At 42.7% G+C, this 22,841-nt stretch overlaps 1 protein-coding gene and 1 long non-coding RNA gene across 2 annotated transcripts in view; one reads left to right on the forward strand and one right to left on the reverse strand.

The window, feature by feature from the left end:
* Positions 1–22,841, forward strand: part of LOC126298383 (uncharacterized) — a 454,333-nt gene that overhangs the window by 197,695 nt on the left and 233,797 nt on the right. The window lies entirely within an intron of this gene.
* LOC126298382 (U-scoloptoxin(01)-Er1a-like) overlaps positions 1–22,841 on the reverse strand; it is a 101,866-nt gene that overhangs the window by 32,967 nt on the left and 46,058 nt on the right. The gene's annotated exons all lie outside the window — the stretch shown is intronic.

Here is a 22,841-nt window from a genome sequence, read left to right on the forward strand (position 1 = left end):
GCGTCTCGATCCCTGAGTCAACAGATGGGGGCGTTTGAAAGACAACAACAATCTGCACGAACAGTTCGACGACGTTTGCAGCAGAATGGACTATCAGCTCGGAGACCATGACTGCGGTTACCCTTGACGCTAAATCACTGACAGGAGCGCCTGAGATGGTGTACTTAACGTCGAACCTCGGTGCACGAATGGAGAAACGTCATTTTTTCTGATGAATCCAGGTTCCGTTTAAAGCATCATGATGGCCGCATCCGTGTTTGGCGACATCGCGGTGAACGCACATTGGAAGCGTGTATTCGTCATCGCGATACTGGCGTATCACCGGGCGTGATGGTATGGGGTGCCATTGGTTATACGTCTCGGTCACCTCTTATTTTCATTGGCGGCACTTTGAACAGTGGACGCTACATTTCAGATGTGTTAGGACCCGTGGCTCTACCCTTCATTCAATCCCTGCGAAACCCTACATTTCAGTAGGATAATGCACGACCGCATGTTGCAGGTCCTGTACGGGCCTCTCTGGACACAGAAAATGTTTGACTGCTGCCCTAGCCAGCACATTCTCCAGATCTCTCACCAACTGAAAACGCCTGGTCAATGGTGGCCGAGCAACTGGCTCATCACAATATGCCAGTCACTACTGTTGATGAACTGTGGTATCGTGTTGAAGTTGAATGGGCAGCTGTACCTGTACACGCCATCCAAGCTCTGTTTGACTCAATGTCCAGGCGTATCAAGGCCGTAATTGCGTGAAAATGTAATCACATGTCAGTTCTAGTATAATATATTTGTCCAATGAATACCCGTTTATCATGTGCATTTCTTCTTGCTGTAGCAATTTTAATGGCCAGTAGTGTACATCACTCCATGCTATGACCGTACACAGTGACACCCATAGCATCAGGCCAAGGTTCAGGGCCTGTATGTTGATGATGATTGCAACCTGACGACGTTCGTTCTCCTTTGATACTTCGATCGATACAGTCACCGTGATGTAGTGCAGAAAACCGGAACTCGTCTGAAAATACGGCCTGGTTCCGTGTGTTTTCTTTGGTAACAATTGTTCCTGCCCGATCACCGAAGGTAAGTAATGCTGGGCCTGACTAGTACTTGGATGGGTGACCGTACGAGGAAAACCGGGGTACCATTGTTTTTAAAGACATGTAAGTCGCGCAGGTGGCATCCAAGAAAGAGTTGCACCAGACCGTGGTACCACACGCTTTTCTTTTTTTTTTTGGGGGGGGGGGGGGGGATGGCGAGTGGCGAGGTGTCTCACTTTGCTGCCGCATGGTTGTCTGATGCACCAGACGTCACTGCACGATCTGTGTGGATACTTGTCTCGCTGCAAACAAGCCCAATGCCTGACAAAATGTGATGACGTGGCTGTACTACTCCACTCGTCCGAGCATAAAAAATATCTGTCCTCTCGGGTCTTAGTGGTGTAAGGCCACTGAGGTCATGCAGGGCGTTAAGTACGGTCTTCCTGAGCCCATCGATTCATTATTTTTGCCGGCCAGAGTGGCCGTGCACTTCTAGGCGCTGCAGTCTGGAACCGAGCGACCGCTACGGTCGCAGGTTCGAATCCTTCCTCGGGCATGGATGTGTGTGATGACCTTAAGTTAGTTACGTTTAATTAGTTCTAAGTTGTAGGTGACTGATGACCTCAGAAGTTAGGTCGCATAGTGCTCAGAGCCATTTGAACCATTTGAATCATTATTCTCATTATTCGCATGCCATCTGTAGGATCCCTCCAAACGCAAGCAGCAATACTGCAGAACGGTAAACCACGGCCTCGACAGGTCTCGATCCTGCCGCTATCGATTTCTGAAACGTGCTGGTAAACTACCAACATTCGCCTAGCGGTCTAAGGCGCTGCAGTCATGGACTATGCAGCTGGTCCCGGCGGGAAGTTCGAATCCTCCCTTGGGCATGGGTGTGTGTGTTTGTCCTTAGGATAATTTAGATTAAGTAGTGTGTTAGCTTAGGGACTAATGACCTTAGCAGTTAAGTCCCATAAGGTTTCACACACATTTGAACAACAACCTACATTCAAAAGCTATTACTATATGAGAAACCAGCAGCGTAATTTTCCTTATGTACAGACTGACGTTACGCCTGCCTGCTTTGTGCGGTTGCGTTTAAAGGTTCACCACTTGCACGTACAGGATGGGGCAAATAAAAGTGGTCCGGACGAGTGGATACAAGTGGACATGAATGTATACATATAACCATCCGAAAAGCGCACACTACGTGTCCGCCCGGCATGTGATCCACAGCGGTTCAGGGCGTAGTAAGGGCTGTGTCAGTGTGAGTGGAGCAGTGCAAAGGAGACGATGGTACTCGCAATCGAACAGCGGGTGTCAATTGTGGGAAGTTACGTGACAACATTGTCGTGGGAATGGTGTGGTCAATTGTTTGCTGAGAAGTTTAATCGTGTCAAAGTGCCAGCAAAGAGTGCCGTACAACGCTTAATACAAAAATAGCGTCAGACAGGATCTGTTTTGAACAAGCGAAACAGCATTCCGAAACTTGCCCGCACACCAGAAAACGAGGCCGCAGTTCACCAGATAATGCTTTAGAGTCCTACCAAATTAACTCAACGTCTGCTGTAAGAGACCAGCATATCACGCCGATTGCGTGGTCGAATGCTCCAATTGGACTTGCACTTGCATCCCTACCGAGAGTCTGTTGCTCATGCAATAAAACCAGCGGATGCTCCTCGGTGCTTCCACTTTTGTGAGTGGCTGTTCACTGAGATAGCAATGAATAACTTGGACATGGATCTGGTCTTTATGTCTGGTGAAGCCTGGCTTCACCTGAGTGGTTATATCAACTCACAGAATCACTGGTTACGGGGAGCGGAGGAGGAAGAAACTACAATTACTTCCAACAGGACGGAGCAATTGCCCATACAGCCGGCCGAACCTTGGAGCACATTCACACAATCTTGACGCCTAACAGAATTGTTAGGAGTCAGTCTTGTCACGGCCCTAGCTGGCCATACAGGTTACCTGATCTGTCAGTGTTCGATTAGTTTGCGTGGGGAGCCCTCAAGTCTGCGGTTTACCGCAACAACCCTCATAGTCTCTAAGAACTGCTGCAGAACATTTCGGATGAGCCTGTAGTGATTGTAGCAGTCCACCTTCGATCCGCTTTCAGCAACTTGCTCACTAGCACCCAATTTTGCCAACAGATGAATGGTGGTCACTTCCAACATCTGCTGTGTACTCAGGTTAGTACTGTGTTTCCTTCCCTCTGCAGTGTTTCTTTGCGAAACTTTTATTTGCGCCACACAGTACAAACATGTAGTACGCTTCACGCCAATATGACGTTTGTTGCATGTCGCTTCTATGGTACTGCAATTTCAATGGCTAGTCGTATAGTAGCCCATGAATACAACATCATAAAGTGACAACTGCAATCCGTCAGCTCATACAGATAAATGGGTATAACAACTTGTGGGGACATGAAATGAAATGATCACAGGGGCTCAATATGGTAAAGCAGATTCATTGGCGGAATACAGGGAAATTCCCTCATTCAATAAGAATATTGCTCAAGTGTGTGGGACCCATACAAAATAGGACTAATAAGGATATTGAACGCGTACAAAAAAGGGCAGCACTAATGGTCATAGGTTTGTTAGACTCAGGGGAAAGCGTCACGGAAATGCTCAACACCTTGAATTACTGTTTCTTAAAGACAGATGGAAATTATTACACGAAAACTTCCTTACAAAGATTCAAAAACCAGCATTAAATGAAGAACCTAGGAGAGGAACCTCTAGTAGCTGTAGATGTAGGAAGTATGCAGCAGACCTCAGCAGTTACGGTGGCTAGGACAGTTGCAAAGTCTAAGAGAAAGAAGAAGGTTCTGCTGTTAGGTAGTTCTCATGGTAGAGGTGTAGGCCAGCAGTTGCAGGAAGTTTTGGGGAGTGAGTACCAGGTCACCAGCATTGTGAAGCCTAATGCAGGATTGACTCAGGTGACTGTTAACATAGGGGGGTTATGTAGGGATTTTACTAAAGAGGATCAGGTAGTGATTGTGGGTGGGGCTGGTAATAGTATTGATAGGGATGGGGAGTATGACATAGATGGTGATCTGGAAAAGATAGCCACTCAAACTGGCAACACGAATGAGCATTTCGTGGAACTGTTTCAGCGTTACGATCGGCCTCACCTTAATACAGCCCTCAGGCGTAATAACATGAGACTTGGGGGTGCGCTGATGACAGAAGGCATGAGTCACATTTCAGTGGTGTAGGTGGAGTCTATCAGCAGGACGGGTTTCACTAGACATGACCTGCAACTCAACAGGTATGGAAAGGGGAGGTTGGAAAAGCTTATGGGTGACAGCATAGGTGGGGGTTATGGGATCACTCATGGGAAAATTCCGGTAGTTGTGGGTGTTAGAGCTGTACCTTTTTTAGATTGAAGTCAGCTGATAGGTATTCCTGCTTAAAGGAAGTCTCTCTAACAAAGAAACCACTTTCGATAAAGCTTAGATATCCGATTAATGAGGGAATTAGTATATTTCATCAAAATATACAGGGTATTAGAGATAAAGTCAGTGAACTGCTTATAGATGTTGACTCTGAAATTATTTGTATATCTGAACACTTCTTAAAAAAGGAGATAATCCAGAGCCTTCCTTTACCAGGATACAGGTTGGCTGGCAGCTTTTCTAGAAGCTCTTTGCGGTGTGGGAGAGTAGCCATGTATGTGAAAAACGGTATCCCATTTGAGTCAATTAATGTTTCAAAGTACTGCACTAAAAAGGTGTTTGAATGTTGTGCAGGTGTGGTTAAATTTAGTGGAGCTAAACTTCTTACTGTTGTTATTTATAGATCCCCAGACTCCGATTTCACGACATTTTTGCTAAAGCTAGAGGAAGTTCTTGGTTCACTTTATAGGAAATACGAAAAGTTAGTTATATGTGGTGACTTCAATATTAATTGTATAAGTGATTGTGCAAGGAAAAGGATGCTGGTAGACCTCCTTAATTCATATAATCTTATGCAAACCGTATTCTTTCCAACGAGATTGCAAGGGAACAGTAGAACAACCATAGACAATATTTTTGTTCATTCCTCATTACTAGAAGGGCATTCTGTTAGCAAAAAAGTGAATGGCCATTTAGATCATGATGCACAAATTTTAAGTCTAAAAGATTTTTGTGCTGAAACACATGTTAAATATAGTCACCAACTTTTTAGGAAAGCTGATCCAGTTGCTGTACAGACTTTTGTAAACCTTATCAAGGAACAAGAGTGGCAAGATGTTTATAGTGCTGATACAGTAGACGATACATATAATGCTTTCCTCAAGAGTTTTCTCGTGTTCTTTGAAAGTTGCTTTCCGTTAGAACGTTCAAAATTGGGTACTAGCACAAACAGGCAGTTTGGGTGGCTGACTAAAGGGGTAAGAATATCTTGTAGAAAAAAGTGGCAATTATATCAAAACGTTAGAAACAGTCACAATCTAAATGCAGCAGCCCATTACAAACAGTATTGTAAGGAGCTTAAAAAAGTTATTAGGCAGGCAAAAAGTATGTGGTATGCAGATAGAATAGCTAAGTCTCAGGATAAAATTAATACCGTATGGTCAGTCGTAAAGGAAGTGGCTGGTCTGCAGAGACGGGTCGAGGATATAGAATCAGTGCGTAGTGGGAATGTCCGTGTTACTGATAAGTCGCATATATGTACAGTATTTAATAATCAATTTCTGAATATAGCAGGTGAACTAAATAGAAACCTAGTTCCAACAGGGAATCATATAGCGCTCGTAGAAAAAAGTGTTCCGAGACTGTTACCTGAAATGCTCCTCCATGATACCGACAAGAGGGAGATTGAGTTAATAATTAAATCACTAAAGACCAAGAACTCTCATGGATATGACGGGGTATCTAGCAGAATACTGAACTATTGTTCCATGTATGTTAGCCCAGTACTTAGCCATATCTGTAACTTTTCCTTTAGGAGTGGTCGGTTTCCTGACCGATTACAGTACTCGGTAGTGAAGACACTTTATAAAAAGGGAGACAGGGATAATGTTGACAATTATAGACCTATTTCTATGCCATCGATGTTTGCTAAAGTTATCGAGAGGATTCTATATACAAGGTTACTGGAGCATTTAAATTCACATAATTTGCTGTCAAATGTACAGTTTGGTTTTAGAAATGGCTTAACAACTGAAAATGCTATAGTCTCTTTTCTCTGTGAGGTTTTGGACGGATTAAATAAAAGGTTGCGAACGTTAGGTGTTCTCTTTGATTTAACGAAGGCTCTTGACTGTGTTGACCACAAAATATTACTGCAGAAGTTGGACCATTATGGAGTAAAGGGAGTAGCTTACAATTGGTTCGCCTCTTACTTTAAGAACAGAAAGCAGTAGGTAATTCTCCGCAATATTGAGAGTGGTAGTGATGTTCAGTCCCAATGGGGCACTGTTAAATGGGGCGTTCCTCAATGGTCGGTGCTGGGGCCGCTGCTGTTTCTTATTTATATAAATGATATGCCTTCTAGTATTACAGGTGATTCAAAAATATTTCTGTTTGCTGATGACACCAGCTGGGTAGTGAAGGATCTTGTGTGTAATATTGAAACATTATCAAATAATGTAGTTCATGAAATAAGTTCGTGGATTGTGGCAAATAATTTGATGCTAAATCACAGTAATACTCAGTTTTTACAGTTTCTAACTCACAATTCAACAAGAACTGATATTTTAATCAGACAGAATGAGCATACTTTATACGAGACGAAACAGTTCAAGTTCCTAGGCGTTCGGATAGATAGTAAGCTGTTGTGGAAAGCCCATGTTCAGGATATTGTTCAGAAACTAAATGCCGCTTTATTTACCATTAGGACAGTATCTGAAATAAGTGACATTTCGACACGAAAAGTAGTCTACTTCGCATATTTTCATACGCTTACGTAATATGGTATTATTTTTTGGGGTAATTCTTCTGATTCAAAAAGGGTATTTTTGGCTCAAAAACGGGCTGTTCGAGCTATGTGTGGTGTAAGTTCGAAAACCTCTTGTCGACCCCTATTCAACAGTCTGGGAATTTTGACATTGCTCTCACAGTATATATTTTCTTTAATGTCGTTTGTTGTTAGCAATATTAGCTTCTTCCCAAGAGTTAGCAGCTTTCACTCAGTTAATACTAGACAGAAATCAAATCTGCATGTGGAATGCACTTCCTTGACTCTTGTGCACAAAGGAGTGCAGTATTCTGCTGCATCCATTTTCAATAAGCTACCACAAGAAGTAAAAAATCTTAGCAGTAGCCCAAACACTTTTAAGTCTAAACTGAAGAGTTTCCTCATGACTCACTCCTTCTATTCTGTCAAGGAGCTCCTGGAAGAGCTAAAAAATTAAGCAAATTCCAGTGTTACATTCTTGGATTTCTTTATTTAAACCAACGACTTGTCGCCTGAATATGTTTCTTATATTTCATTTTATCTGTTTCTACAATCTACAACTGAATATGTTTCTTATATTTCATTTTATCTGTTTCTACAATCGTGTTATAATTTCATGTATTGACTGGTTCCATGACCATGGAGACTTCTCCTTAATGTGGTCCCACGGAACAATAAATAAATAATAAAAATTAAAAAAAACCATTTCCAACCCCATAGTTATCGCTCTCGTAGGGACCACTAAAATAAGATTAGACTAATTACGCATAGAGGCAGGTATGCAGTCATTCTTCCCGTTATCAATACGGGAATAGAACGGAAAGAAATTCTGACTTGTGATACAAAATTAAGTACGTTCTGCTATTTACTACACAGTGTTTGCAGAAAATTATTTATATTTAGTAGACAATGCATCAACACTACGGAATATGCCATATGCAATAAACCGAACAGATGAAGTAGCTCTCTCATTTCAACATATCTCCGTTGGCCAAAATGTGTCTTTGTTGACAGCAGAGGAAATCTCTTTTGTGGTACGATCAAGGAGTTGATGGCACATAGTTGTACGTCCATTGAAATGTGATGCAGAGCATGATGGTTCCTTATTCTGTCGGAGATTGTGATTTTAGTATCTGTACTCATTCTCTGTGATGATGCTGTGCAGAAAATATGGGATTCAGTCACACGCATTATTTAATGACCAGTGGGTCACGAGAGCACTGCTGCGACGCTGAAATAAAACAAGTCGTATGCCTCTGCTCGAAGGTAGACACTGAGAGTTTCTTCAGCCGCCTAGTCGGTAAGGGTTGTTTGCTCCGTAGACAATGGCTTCTTTTGACAGCGTGTATGAGAGTTGTGTGTGAAGTGTATCTGTTCAGTTTATTTCACTGTAATGGGTATGTGCGTAGTGTAGTCTGACGTTTGCGTTGTATTATAATGGGAGAAGGGACACTGTGGAACACAGTTCTGGAACATACGCTACTCCTCTTGATTAACACCGAGTGGACCGTCGTGCTTAATGTTCGAATCCGACTGAAGGATCACCATGAACAGTGTCATATGGCCCTACTTAATAGAAAACTGCGGAGAAGCTCTGAATCTAAGCCAGGTTAAATTCTAGTGCGAAAATTTCTTCCAGCACCAGGTTTTTAACCGGCTGGTCGCGACAGGGGCACCACCACAGGCGTGTGGTAGCGGATTCGGCTACGGAGGCGAATTGCTAAGCCGAAGAGAACTACAGAAAGACACCGCCACTTCTTAATGGGTTGGCAAAGGAACCATTACCAAGCGAAGAGACAACCTGCAGAGAATTGAAGGATTATTTCGTGTGGCCAATACTTGGTTGGTACCTGAGGCAGGTGGTAGCAGTGAGAGGTGGGTGTGAAAGTTCCACATTTCTCGGCATAGCTGACGTTGTGAATGATGGAACTGCTGGGTGGTTCATGGGGTATTTTACAGAAAATGAGAGACTTGGAAGATATGTACACTTTAACGTTCCAACGCCACTGATTGTCAGTGACCTTCCCTCCCTCTCCCTCCCATCCTGCGTGACCATTGCCAGGAAAGCAGTATTTCCACTAGCAGAGAGTATTAACTTCTTAAACTACCCGCAGTGTGTCCAACACCGTTATCTCACATTGTGTAACTGTGAGGAGCGATAAAGTTTCCGTTTGAGGGCAATGCTGCAGTGTATAGCCCGTGAGGTTCTAGGCGCTTCAGTCTGGAACAGCGTGACCGCTACGGTCGCAGGTTCGAATCCTGCCTCGGGCATGGATGTGTGTGATGTCCTTAGGTTAGTTAGGTTTAAGTAGTTCTGAGTTCTAGGGGACTGGTGACCACAGATGTTAAGTCCCATAGTGATCAGAGCCATTTGAACCATTGTTTTGCAGTGTATATGCAACACAGCGCTACTCAGTTGCGGATATACAGGAACCGACATGTAGGTAAGGGATCAGTGCGGCATTCGAGTCTTTAAGACGCGCGTGCAGTAAACCGGGAACGTGAACTGTGACGACGTTATTACAGTATGTGTCCAGACAGGACTGGCGTGCTCTTATCCTCTTCTTGGCTGCTACTACTGAGAAACGGAGTCGAAAGCGTCGACGATGCAGTGGTATCTCCATCGTCCCGCCGGGCCAAGAAGTTCAAGAGCTGCTGGAACAGTGATGCTCACCCTATTCATTGATTACCGTGGCCCATTGGTTATTGATGTCAAGGATCATGGTGCCTCCATTACTGGACAACGGTAATGAGCAACTCTGGAGAAATTACGGCTTGCATTTAAGATGAAACGTCCGGGAAAACTGGGACAACGAGTGAAGCTGCTTCATCATAAAGCACGTCCCCGTAAGGCAAATATCGAAACACAAAAGTTACGCCAAATCAAGTTGGAGACACTCCAGCATCCACGTTGTAGTCCTGATCTCACGCCATGCCATTATCACCTTCGATCCCTTAAAAAAAGGTCTTGAAGGATCGAAGATTCCTGTTAGACAAGATGTGCCGCAGGCTGTTTCGGATTTCTTCACGCAGCAGGACACGGTGTTTTGTCAAACGGTTATCTTCAATCTGGTGCGTCGGTTGGATGATTCTCTCAGCGCTCATGGTTTTTTACCTGACTGGAATACCGATCCCAGACAGTACGGCCTTCGAAAAGAAACGTTTTGATCGCTGACCGGCTACAAAAGATTCTGCGAGTTGTCGACACCAGCTTATGACCTGCGATGTACTCTGACTTTATTCAATTGTATACATTTTGAGTGAGCTAACAAGACGTAATTTGCCACCGCGAGCCAACAGTGCAGATCGGGGATAGTATATAAGTGTGACTGCATGAAGAACTATATACACTATTTGATCAAAGGTATCCGGACACCACCTAGAAAATACGTTTTTCATATTAGGTACATTGTGCTGCCACCTATTGACAGGTACTCCATATCAGCGACCTCGGTAGTTCAAATGGTTAAAATGGCTCTGAGCACAATGAGACTTAACATCTGAGGTCATCAGTCCCCTAGACTTAGAACTACTTAAACCTAACTAACCGAAGGACATCACACACATCCATGCCCGAGGCAGGATTCGAACCTGCGACCGTAGCAGCAGCGCGGTACCGGACTGAAGCGCCTAGAACAGTTCGGTCACAAAGGCCGGCCGACCTCAGTAGTCATGAGACATCGTAAGACAGTAGAATGGGGCGCTCCGTGGAGCTCACGGACTTCGAATGTGGTCAGTTGATTGGGTGTCACTTGCGTCATACGTCTATACGTGAGATTCGCGTGACTTCCATACTCCTAAACATCCCTAGATCCACTGTTTCAGGTGTGATAGTGAAGTGGAAACGTGAAGGGACACGTACAGCACAAAAGCGACAGGCCGACCTCGTCTGTTGTCTGACAGAGACCGCTGACAGCTGAAGAGGATTGTAATGTGTAATAAGCAGACTTCTATCCAGACCATCACACAGGAATTCCAAACTGCATCAGGATCCACTGAAAGTACTATGCCAGTTAGGCAGGAGGTGAGAAAACTTGGATTTCGTGGTCGAGCGGCTGCTCATAAGCCACACATCACGCCGGTAAATGCCAAACGATGCCTCGCTTGGTGTAAGGAGCGCAAACATTGGACGATTTAACAGTTACAAAACGTTCTGTGGAGTGTCGAATCAGGGTACACAATGAGGCGATCCGATTGCAAGTTGTGGGTGTGGCGCATGCCCGGTGAACGTCATCTGCCAGCGTGCGTAGTGGCAACAATAAAATTAGTAGGCGGTGGTGTTACGGCGTGATCGTGTTTTCCATGCACAGGGCTTGCACCACTTGTTGTTTTGCCTAGCACTATCATAGCACCTTCTTGATTTTTAAGCACCTTCTTGCTTTCCACTGCTGTAGAGCAATCGGGTATGGCGATTGCATCTTTCAACACGATCGCGCCCCTGTTCATAATGCCGTAGCGGTCGCGCGGTTCCAGACTGAAGCGCCTAGAGCCGGCCGGTTCTGTGCGAGCGGTTCTAGAGCTTCAGTCTGGAACCGCGCGACCGCTACGGTCGCAGGTTCGAATCCTGCTTCGGGCATGGATGTGTGTGATGTCCTTAGAACAGTTAGGTTTAAGTAGTTCTAAGTTCTAGGGGATTGATGGCCTAAGATGTTAAGTCCCATGGTGCTCAGAGCCATTTGAACCAGTTGAAGCGCCTAGAACCGCTAGGCCACATCGGTCAAATACATTTGTGTAACGATATCTACGTCTACCCCTACATACATACAGCGCAAACCACTGTATGGTGCGTGGCGGGGGGTATCTCGTACCACAACCAGTCATTTTATTTTATGTTCCATTCGCGAATAGAGAGGGCGAAAAATGGCTACCTATATGTCTCCTATGAGCATTAATTTCTCGTATCTTATCTTCATGGTCCTTACGCGGAATGTATGTTGGCCGCAGCAGATTCTTTGTGTAGTCAGCTTCAAATGCCGGTTTTCTAAATTTTCTCGACAGTGTCCCTCGAAAAGAACTTCGCCTTCCCTCCAGTTATTTCCATTTGAGTTCCCGAAGCATCTACGTCATACTTCATTGTCGTTCGTATCTGCCTGTAACAAATCGAGCTGCCCGCCTCTGAATTGCTTCGATGTCTTCCTTTAATATGACCTGGTGCAAATCCAAAATTTTCGAGCAGTACTAATGAATTTGTGTCGTACTAGTATTCTATACGGAGTCTCCTTTACAGACGAACTACACTTTCCTGTAATTCTCACAATAAACCGAAGTCGACCTCTCGCGTTCCCTTTGGATGCTCGTTTAGAGCTAGTTGCCTATCATCACACCAACTACAAATTTTGTCTCAGTCGTCTTGTATGCTCCTAGAGTCACTCAACGGTGACAACTTCCCGTACACCACAGCATCTTCAGCAAACAGCTGAAGACTGCTGATCAGCCTGTCGGGCAGCTTAGTTATGTATACAGAGAATAATAGTTCCCTGGGATACTCCTGACGATACCCTTGTCTCTGATGGACACTTGCCGTCGAGGACAATGTACTGGGTTGTATTACTTAAGAAGCCTTCGACCACTAACATATCTGGGACCCTGGTCCGCATGCTCGTATCTTCGTTAACAGGCTTCAGTGGGACACAGAGGCGAACACTTTGCAGAAACCTAGGAATGTGGTATCTGCCTTCTGCTCTTCATCGATGGTTCACAAAATATTATCTGAGATAAGGGCACGCTGACCTTCGCACTAGCTATGCTTTCTCAAACGGTGCTGACTTGTGGACGTAAGCTTTTCCGCTCAAGGAAATTTATTGTATTAGAACTGAGAATATGTTCAAGAATTTTGCAGGAAACATATGTTAGCGATATGGGTCTCTAATTTTCCAGGTCCATTCTTTACCATTCTCATTTACAGAAGTCACTTGGGCCTTTTAACAGTCGCTTAGGACTTTGCGCTGAGTGAGAGATTCACGATAAATGCAAGCACAATAAATGCAAGCATAGCAAGGGGCCAATGCAGTAAACCGAACTGGGATTACATCCTGACCTGTCAACTTATTTGTTTTCAACTCTTTCAATTGGTTCTCTATGCCACGTACGCCTATTACTATGTCCTTCGCATGGGGTCTGTGGGATAGTGAAACGTCGATATGTTGAGACGATCCTCCGGCGTGAACGATATCTTAAACCCTTAATTTAAAACTTGAGCTTTGCTTTTACTATCTGATAGGGCCTCATCAGAATGGTCAACGAGGACTGGATAGATGCCTTCGACTTGCTAAGTGAGTTTACGTAGGATCAGAACTTTTCGGGTTCCGGGCAAGATCTTCTGCTAAGGTAACCTGGTGGCATTTGTATGCACGACTCTATACTAAATTTTGCTTGTCATTTACGCGTTATCTTTTGAACCAAGAGTGCAACGATCTTTATTTCCTCACCATGTTCTGAATTTTTAATTAAGCCACGGTGGGTGCTTTCCGTCCTCAATCCACTAACTCTGCAAATATTTCTCCAAAGCGCGATTTACAATCTGTTTAGACTTCACCCACAATTACTCTATGTCCACCATAAAGGAACAAAATGATGTCCATTCATTGTCTATGTAGGATAGTAATAACTGCTTATCTGGTCTCCCTAGCGAAAATACTGTCCTAACCTTCTCAACTGATTTGTTAGCTTTAGTAATCATCGTTGCTTTGATGAAGTCATTATCATATATTATCATTTGTAGCGGGAACGGGTCCCTTTAGGATGTTTTATCATCCAGAGCTTAATACTTGAGTCATGAAGAATTTTTTTGGTAAATTAAACCCCACTGTGCTTTAGCATAGCAAGAGACTTTCTATTTTGCAATTGTTTCTCTGTGCACATGTATTTAAGAAAATAATTATAACAGTCTAGATTGCAAGGCTCGCTGATTGAAAGGTGAGCGCTTTCGATCATCACATCATCATCTTCGAGCCAACAGCCATACTGATGAACAATGACTGTGCATGGAGCAGCAACCGCTGAACGACGATAGTCAACTGCTATCGTCATTCGGCTGTTCCTGCTCCATGCACAGCCATTGTCCATCAGCACGGTTGTAGTTCTAAAGATGATCATGTCACAATCGAAACCGGTCACCTTTCAACAAATGTGTCTTGCAATATAGGCTGTTATAATTATTTTCAAAGATTATAATTAGATCGCTGATATTTCCAATAATGTTTCCGAAAATAACATGTATTTAAGAAGTAATATTTTCTTCTTAAAACGTACATAATATGTGTAACTTCCACAATTTAACTAATTCTGGATAGTGTTCCTTCACATTCTCTTTTTACTTTATTTCCGGACTTCTCCACAGTGATGTGTGTTGCTCCAGCTCCAAGTATTGAATTCAACAAAGTGGCTACGACACAAATTTATTGTTAGTTTCAACCATCGGGGACTCCATGAAAAATAACATGTTGCAATGACTACATCACGGTGCTGACATTGCATTGGACGAATGGATGAAATACTCGAGAATACATCCAAAGGATTCAAAACGTTAAATTTTTTTACTAACATTTTAAACCACTACAAACTGTCTATATTTTTGACAGTGGCTGATGGGCAATTGATTTCTGATGTGTTTCTGAGGATAATGGAAAAAAAAATTATAGCATGAGCTGAGAAAAGACAGAAGAGAAGTTCCTCGTTAGTCAGTCCTGATGAACATTTTAGACTGCTGACAATAGGTCCCCCCCCATGAACCATGGACCTTGCCGTTGGTGGGGAGGCTTGCGTGCCTCAGCGATACAGATGGCCGTACCGTAGGTGCAACCACAACGGAGGGGTATCTGTTGAGAGGCCAGACAAACGTGTGGTTCCTGAAGAGGGGCAGCAGCCTTTTCAGTAGTTGCAGGGGCAACAGTCTGGATGATTGACTGATCTGGCCTTGCAACATTAACCAAAACGGCCTTGCTGTGTTGGTACTGCGAACGGCTGAAAGCAAGGGGAAACTACAGCCGTAATTTTTCCCGAGGACATGCAGCTTTACTGTATGGCATGGAGAGCTGCATCAAACCAGTCTCAGGACTGAAGACAACAACAACAACAACAACAACGACAATAGGTTTCTGTTAGGTTGCTTCTCCCAAAGTTGTTACTGCGGAAAATTTTGCGCCAGATAATTGTTTCATAATATATATATCTTCTGTGTGAAAGCAATGGTCGCCAACAGTTGAATTTATAATGACTATATGACTGCATCAAATGTCACAACCTGTAATGGTAGCAACATTTCTCATAGATGGATCTGAAATTGAGGTTTATTCGTCGGATAGACAAAGGTAACGTCGCAACATGCTGGGTCATTGTAATCAATGGGAGACCACTGACAGAAGCTTTCGTGCCCGGTAAAAGTATTCTCAAGTTCCCAGATTTCGTAATGCCGGGGGTGGCCTTATACATAGTAAATGAATTTGAACATTCCAACCAAAGAGGTGGCGCAGTGTTTGACACACTGCACTCGCAATGGGGAAGACGGTGCTTCAAATCCGCCTTTGGCCATCCAGATTAAGGTTTTCCGTGATTTCCCTAAATCTCTCCAGGCAAATGTCGACATGGTTTTATAGAAATGGCACGGCCGATTTCCTTCCCCATGTTCCGCCTCTTTATGACCACGTTGTCAAGTGATAAACCCTAATCTTCCTTCCTTCGAACATTCTTCTACCTTGGGAATACGTTTAGGCACCTAAAATAACGCGCGACTATGATGAACCGATAGGATGCCATTATTTGTGATATTTTGGGTTTTGACATTAAATTAAAGGGCAATAATATCTCTCAATTAAGATCACAACGAGGCATTCTGCGTGGTAAATGTGTGTAGGAAGCTTAGTAGAGCTGTGAGGACGGGGCGTGAGTCGTGCTTGGGTAGGTCAGTTGGTAGAGTACTTGCCTGCGAAAGGCAAAGGTCCTGAGTTCGAGTCTCGGTCCGGCACACAGTTTTAATCTACCAGGAAGTTTCATATCGGCACACACTCCGCTGCACAGTGAAAATATCATTCTGGAAACATCCCCCAGGCTGTGGCTAAGCCATGTCTCCGCAATATCTTTTCTTGCAGGAGTGCTAGTTCTGCAAGGTTCGCAGGAGAGCTTCTGTAAAGTTTGGAAGGTAGGAGACGAGGTACTGGCAGAAGTAAAGCTGTGAGGACGGGGCGTGAGTCGTGCTTCGGTAGCTCAGCTGGTAGAGCACTTGCCCGCGAAAGGCAAACGTCCCGAGCTCGTGTGTCGGTCTGGCACACAGTTTTCATCTGCCAGGAAGTTTCAAATCAGCGCACACTCCGCTGCAGAGTGAAATTCTTATTCTGGATGCACTTTCTTATTTGGCTGTTGTTCCCTAACGATTTTGGCGTCCCAAATTTTCGTTTGCATCATTTGTACACTGGCGGAGCTGTTGTGAGACGTTACACTATTGCACTATTTATTTTTGCACTCTTTGTCGAAGTTGTTCACTGCACAATTTTTTCTACGTACTTTTAAACACTATACACTTAATATAATATGGCGGCCTTGCGGCGTGTGAGTGAGTGTCAACTATCGCATTTTACATCGATATTCGCTATACTGACGGCCTAGTTGTCGTTTGTTTTACATTGACTCATCTTAAATCTATTGCATTAGAAATGACTTACGACTGCACAAGAATTTTTAGTTCATGAACCCAATTATTTGATTAAGAATACTGTCTCCATATTTCGTATTATGAATGAAAATTTTCATTTCTTCCATGCTATGCATTCTTCTTACATTTTTCTAATTTTGTGCAAAATTTCTAAGAATCTCTTCGGTTTTCAAAGGTTTGGCCTATATAATATTTGTTGAATTGGTTGCAGGTAATTTTGTAAATACCAAATTCATCAAAATCTGTATCTGGTGGTTTTGTATTGTAAATAAGTTTCCTACTTAAGCCTCACCAACAACAACAACCTAAGTGTCAAAATAAATAGTACAAGAGTGTAACGTTTCACAACAGCTTTGCCAGTTTGAAACGTCCCCTTTGTAAAATGTATACAAGACTGTGCTTAAACTGACACACAATATTTTTAGCGCAACGCAATCTGACTTCCAAAAATCCCTACGATAGAATGGCCCTGACTAACATTAACCTATACGTTTCACAAATCACTTACCTCACAAAAATCTTCGTTACTCAAGCTACTGCAATACTGCGTCACTACTGCCAGCTAAATAAAAGATTCAAACTACGGAAGGCACTAACTACTGATAGGTATAGTTAGCAAATGAAAGATTTTAATAGAGAACAAACAGTGTATTTACCTTAATAGCCAAAATATATATGGTAGTTCATGACATCCAGTCTTACAAATTACAAAACTCCGCCATCTCTCTCCCCACGTCCACCACCGCTGGCGGCTCACCTCCAACTGCGCAACGCTACGCGCTGTTAGCATCCAGCTGCCGCTGTCCAACACTACAATGGCAGACAACAATGCAAACCAGCCACAGACTGCACACGGCACAGCCAATGATTTTTATACAGAGCGCTACGTGGATGCGGCGTTACCAATAAAAAAACCTAAACAGCCTACTTACAAGTTTATCAATGATGAAAATGAAGCTTTGGGACGCCTAATTAGTAAGTGAACATTTGAGAAATAAAAAAGTGTGCCACACGTTTTTCACACCACAACAACTGATGAAAAACCATTTGCAGACCACACAGGGTGTGGTGTCATCATAATAAACAACGAAACATAGCTCCACATCAGCAGACTCAATTTCTGGCCAACCCCTGCCGCCGGCCGCGGTGGTCTCGCGGTTCTAGGGGCTCAGTCCGGAACCGCGCGACTGCAACGGTCGCAGGTTCGAATCCTGCCTCGGGCATGGATGTGTGTGATGCCCTTAGGTTAGTTAGGTTTAATTAGTTCTAAGTTCTAGGCGACTGATGACCACAGATGTTAAGTCGCATAGTGTTTAGAGCCAACCACTGCCCATCCCCATCTCCAAATACCCCAACAGCTACGTCAGCAGTGAACAACACACAAAAATTCCTACGTTAATTTAGTTTAAGACATTTTATTTTTAATTTAAAATTTTCGTTATGTATAAACACCTGAAGATGAACAGAACGCGCTCAAAATTCATAGTAGTATGTTACATTAAACGTAATACAAACGAAAGCGACTGGTAGTAGAAAATACAAATAAGTAATTATTCTACACAGTCACGGTGCCCAAAAGCAGCCAGTATAGCAACAAGTAAATATATAGCCTATGTACATCTAAATGTTTATTAGTATATCGTTTAAAAATTTGAAGTAAATCGATCAAGAACTTTCCTGACTTTTGCTAAGAATATATCCCTATTATGCACATCGTACATATTTATCTGTATACATTATATATTATAATGTTATAGCTTATGTCTGTCCAAATCTAATTTGAAATTAATCGGTGAAGAACTTTCCAATATATTTGGTAGCAACGTTTCGCAAGTTATAAATATATTAAAAGAATATGTAGCCTGTTTGCGTTCAAACTTTCATTAGAATATCGTGTACAAATCTGAAGTAAATTGGTCAAGAAGTTTTCGAACAATTAGCTAACAACGTTTCCGCATTATGCATTTTAAAAATGTGTAATGTGTCTTCGTCCGAACGTTTATTAGGATATCGTGTAAAAACGTGAAGTAAGTCGGCCAAGTACTTTTCGAGAATTTGCCTAACAACTTTCCCCCTCATGTACTACATATATATTTAAACACTTTACACATTCAAAACTAATTTGTGGAAAATGTCCGTCCAAACGTTTATTAGAGTGTCGTGTAAAATTCTAATTTAAATCAGTCAAGAGCTTTTCGAGATTTTTGCTAACGATTCCCCTTTAGAAATTAAATGTGTATATTTACATACGAGTATTGTATATATTAAAAATATGTAGCCTATGTCCGTCCGACGTTTATTAGAGCATCATTTAAAAATCTGAAGTAAATCGGTCACTAAGATTTGTGGTAACAACGTTAAACAACGACTTGTCTCTGTGCACAGTGGTCAGAAACAGTTTGAAAAGCTTGTAAAGGTGTCGCAGGGTACGTTCTGATGAAAAATATATGTTATGAAAAAACTTCGATATATTACGTCGTTTCAGATTTAATTGGCGACCAAGTTAGCCAATTAAGTAATTTCACGCGCAAGTTCAAGCGCTTGCACGAACTAAACACGGTAATGATCAGACATTTGTTGGTTCGTTAACTACAACTTGAACAGATGGTCATTACCAGTTACAATGTTCTTTTTTGGGATGTGGTAAATTTAAGCTAAATAAGAAAAAGCAATATTTGTTCTGCTAGAAGAAACCAAACTACAGGATTGGCGATACTGTTTCCGACAGGCTGCTTGAATTTGCGGGCAACGACCTGATTGACCAACTTCAATGCTAGTTAAATTGGAAACAGCGCAACTTCCCAAATTTTTTCTAAGCAATTATTTCTCAGGACAACCTACTCGGCAACACCCTGCCGAGGTGATATTGAATTGGTTAAGACACTGGCTTTGTATCCTGAAGGAGAGCCGTTCAAATTCCGATCCATTCATCCACATTTAGGCTTTCTATGCTTTCCCTAAATCACTTAAGTTGATAGACCACGGAAACGCTCGATTAGGGAACCGATATTCATAATTTTTTTCACTAAAATAAAAAACAAATTACAAAATTGACTCTAGGCCTTTATCGTGCAGCCCTAAGATTGTTTTATGTATTTTTTTAAGTAAAAGGTTTGTACCCAGGGGCCACTACATGACATCGACGAAAGGCCCTTGCGGAGTGCGAGGGCGATTGGTGGGTGCTCTGAACGCCACAGTTTTCAACCTAGAGCAAAATTTCTGAAACTATTTTGAAACAGAGACGATATTGTCTAACATGGTACATAGGACTACTTAAAAGCATGATTTTCAACAAAATGGCGGCACTCTGGAATAAAAGTAAAATTTTTGACAGAAAAGCCGTCATGAAAAGTGTACTAAAATCGAAATTAAAAATGTCGCAAAAATTCTACATACTACAATAGAGAAAACAGCGACTCACGAGTTACAGAAAGGTATAATGTAAGTGCACGTACATTTAATGAGTTACAGCTCCAGCCAACTTGAAAAATGATGTTTTTTTTATAAAAAGCGTTTAGGATTTCAACCTGTGTTTTTTTAAATATTGAAACTGAGCAAACCTTCGATCGGCAATGCACCGTGCAGTTGGCGTTTTGTCGCCGATGTCGAAACACTGTCATTTTGAAGAAGTTATACCGATTAACTCGCTTCTGATTCTCAATCGAAGCGGTTTTTGCACGATTGGGGTTACTTTTAGAAGCTTTTATATCCGTATAAATACGTTTGTTTGCCATTCCTACGGATTCACATTTTACTTTGCATAAAAAACAAGCGAAATGACATGTTAAGTGAAAGTGAGACAAGTACGCGCTTTCAGACTATTTACCATAAGCTAAGCATGTTAAGAAGGAAAAACCTGTTGAGAATAGTATTTTAGTTGATACTAACGTCCTTTGTGATACTATCGGAAAGTAACAGGACCGATATTCCGTCGGTTAACTATTACAGTATTACATCGGCTGCGTTCGACCGCTCGGGTGTGCTATACCCCCATAAATTAAATCGCGGTTTTAACACGTTTTAACATTTATACAATATTTGACTAAAAAATTCTGCCTTTGTCGACCTTCTTGAGGTGAAAGTTTCCTTGTTTCATTAGAAAAGGGTAATCCAGTTGTCTTACTCATCCTTTACCCATCCGAACTTGTACTTCGACTTCAGCAACTTCATCTGAGGAGAGATGCTGCGTTTGACCTCTGTTGGAGCTTGATATCCATGTCTCCTCCAGCGTTGTTCCCTCCCCCCCCCCCTCCTTGCCCCCCCCCCCCTCACATTTCTCCCCCATATTCAACATATAATTTTTTCTATGGTTTTAGCTAAATAAATATTTAAACAGGACGCCCATGGTTTTATGCAGATCCATGCCATATTCAAGCAACGTGTGATGGTACACGATCGTGAGTGACTAGGAGCTACCTAAGACTATCATAGCACATCACACAGGAAAAACGCATGGATCAACACTATTCTAATAACCAAAATTTCAATTTAAGTCCTAAATGCTCGTCGCATTCGGAAAATGTCGACTATAGAACATGTGCAGTTATGCCATCCAGTCTGCTTTATTCATTTTAATGGGGCGAAAGAAGAAAATAAACTGCAGGGACTCAATTATTTGTTAAGAATATGTGACACTGCAGATTAAGGGATGGTGCACTCACCAGTTTTTACGTTGTGTTCGTTCCCAGTCTCTGTGAATTAGTAAGAACCGGATAGGGATCCAAAGCCCATAAACTATGTTAATTATTACGGCGTTGTAATGACTATACTGTCTGATACCATGTAAGCACGAATGCCACAAGAAGAAAAATAATTAAAGTCTGGCATCCTGCTGTGCAGACAACGTGAGACACTCATTGCGCCAGACACTGGGCATTACTAGCGTCAGATTTCAGTCACTGATAAAGCGGTTACACGCGTAACCAATGTTAACACAGGACTTGCCTATGAATATCTTGCTTCACCGCTAACACTGATAATATCACCGTTGTTAATAAGGTATAAATTTGGTAACAAGATCATAGGTGTACGGGTCTTTTGTAATCTTCCACAGCGAAACACGACAGACGCCTCTTTCTGTTCTGCTGCGTGTAGAACAAAAATATTGCTTAATTGAAGCATTTCATTGTAGTATAGCGTTCCAAGAGGATGAATGTTCCCGAGCACACCGATTAAAGCCTCGGCTTGTTTCATGCCCCGGTTTTGTGGCCATGTACTTTAACGATGTTCGTTTGACTGACCTCTCTATGTCCCATGAATGATCGATGTGATACATATCGGGCAATTTGGCTGGCCAAAACCTTCTCTCGAGTTGTCCAGAATGTTCTTCAAACTAATCGCGAACGATTGTGGCCCGGTGACATACCGCTTTGTTATCCATAAAAATTCCATCGTTGTCTGAGAACATGCTGTCCATGAATGACTGCAAATGGTCTACTGAAGTCAACGATCGGCTTAGTTGTATTAGTGGACCCAGTCCATTCCATGTAAACACAACAGACGCCATTATTAAGCCATCACCAACTTGCACAGTGCCTTGTTGACACCCTACGTCCATAGCTTCATGGGATCTGGGCCACACTCGAACCCTACCATCAGCTCTTATCAACTGAAATCGGGACTCATCCATCAGGCCACGATTTTCCAGTCCACCCGGTATGGTCCCGAGCCCAGGAGGGACGGTGCAGGCGATGACGTGCTGTTAGCAAAGGCATTCGCGTACGTCGTCTGCTGCCATAGCCAATTAATGCCAGATTTCGCCGCACTGTGTTAGCGGATACGTTCGTCGTACGTCCCACATTGATATCTTCTGTTATTTCGAGCAGTGTTGTTTGTCTGTTAGTACTGACAACTTTATGCTGCTCTCGGTCGTTAAGTGAAGGTCGTCGGCCATTGCATTATCCGTGGCGAAAGGTAAAGCCCGAAATGCGGTATTCTCGGCACACTCTTGACACTGTGGATCTCGGAATATTGAATTTCCTAACAATTTCCGAATCTGAATGTTGCATGCGTCTAGCTCCAACTACCATTCCGCTTTCAGGGTGTGTGGCCTTAATCACGTGGGAAATATTTTCACATGAATCACCCGAGTACAAACCATATCTCTGCCAATTTATTGCCTTTTTATACCTTGTGTACGTGGCACTAACGCCGTCTGTATACGTGCATATCACTATCACATGACTTTTGTCACCTGATTTCATACTTACTCATTTAAAATCCCCCCAGTCTCTGTGCAGTAAAAGGTAAGTTTTTTAAAAAAATGGT

This window comes from Schistocerca gregaria, chromosome X, assembly GCF_023897955.1.
Source record: "Schistocerca gregaria isolate iqSchGreg1 chromosome X, iqSchGreg1.2, whole genome shotgun sequence".
Classification (NCBI taxonomy): domain Eukaryota; kingdom Metazoa; phylum Arthropoda; class Insecta; order Orthoptera; family Acrididae; genus Schistocerca; species Schistocerca gregaria.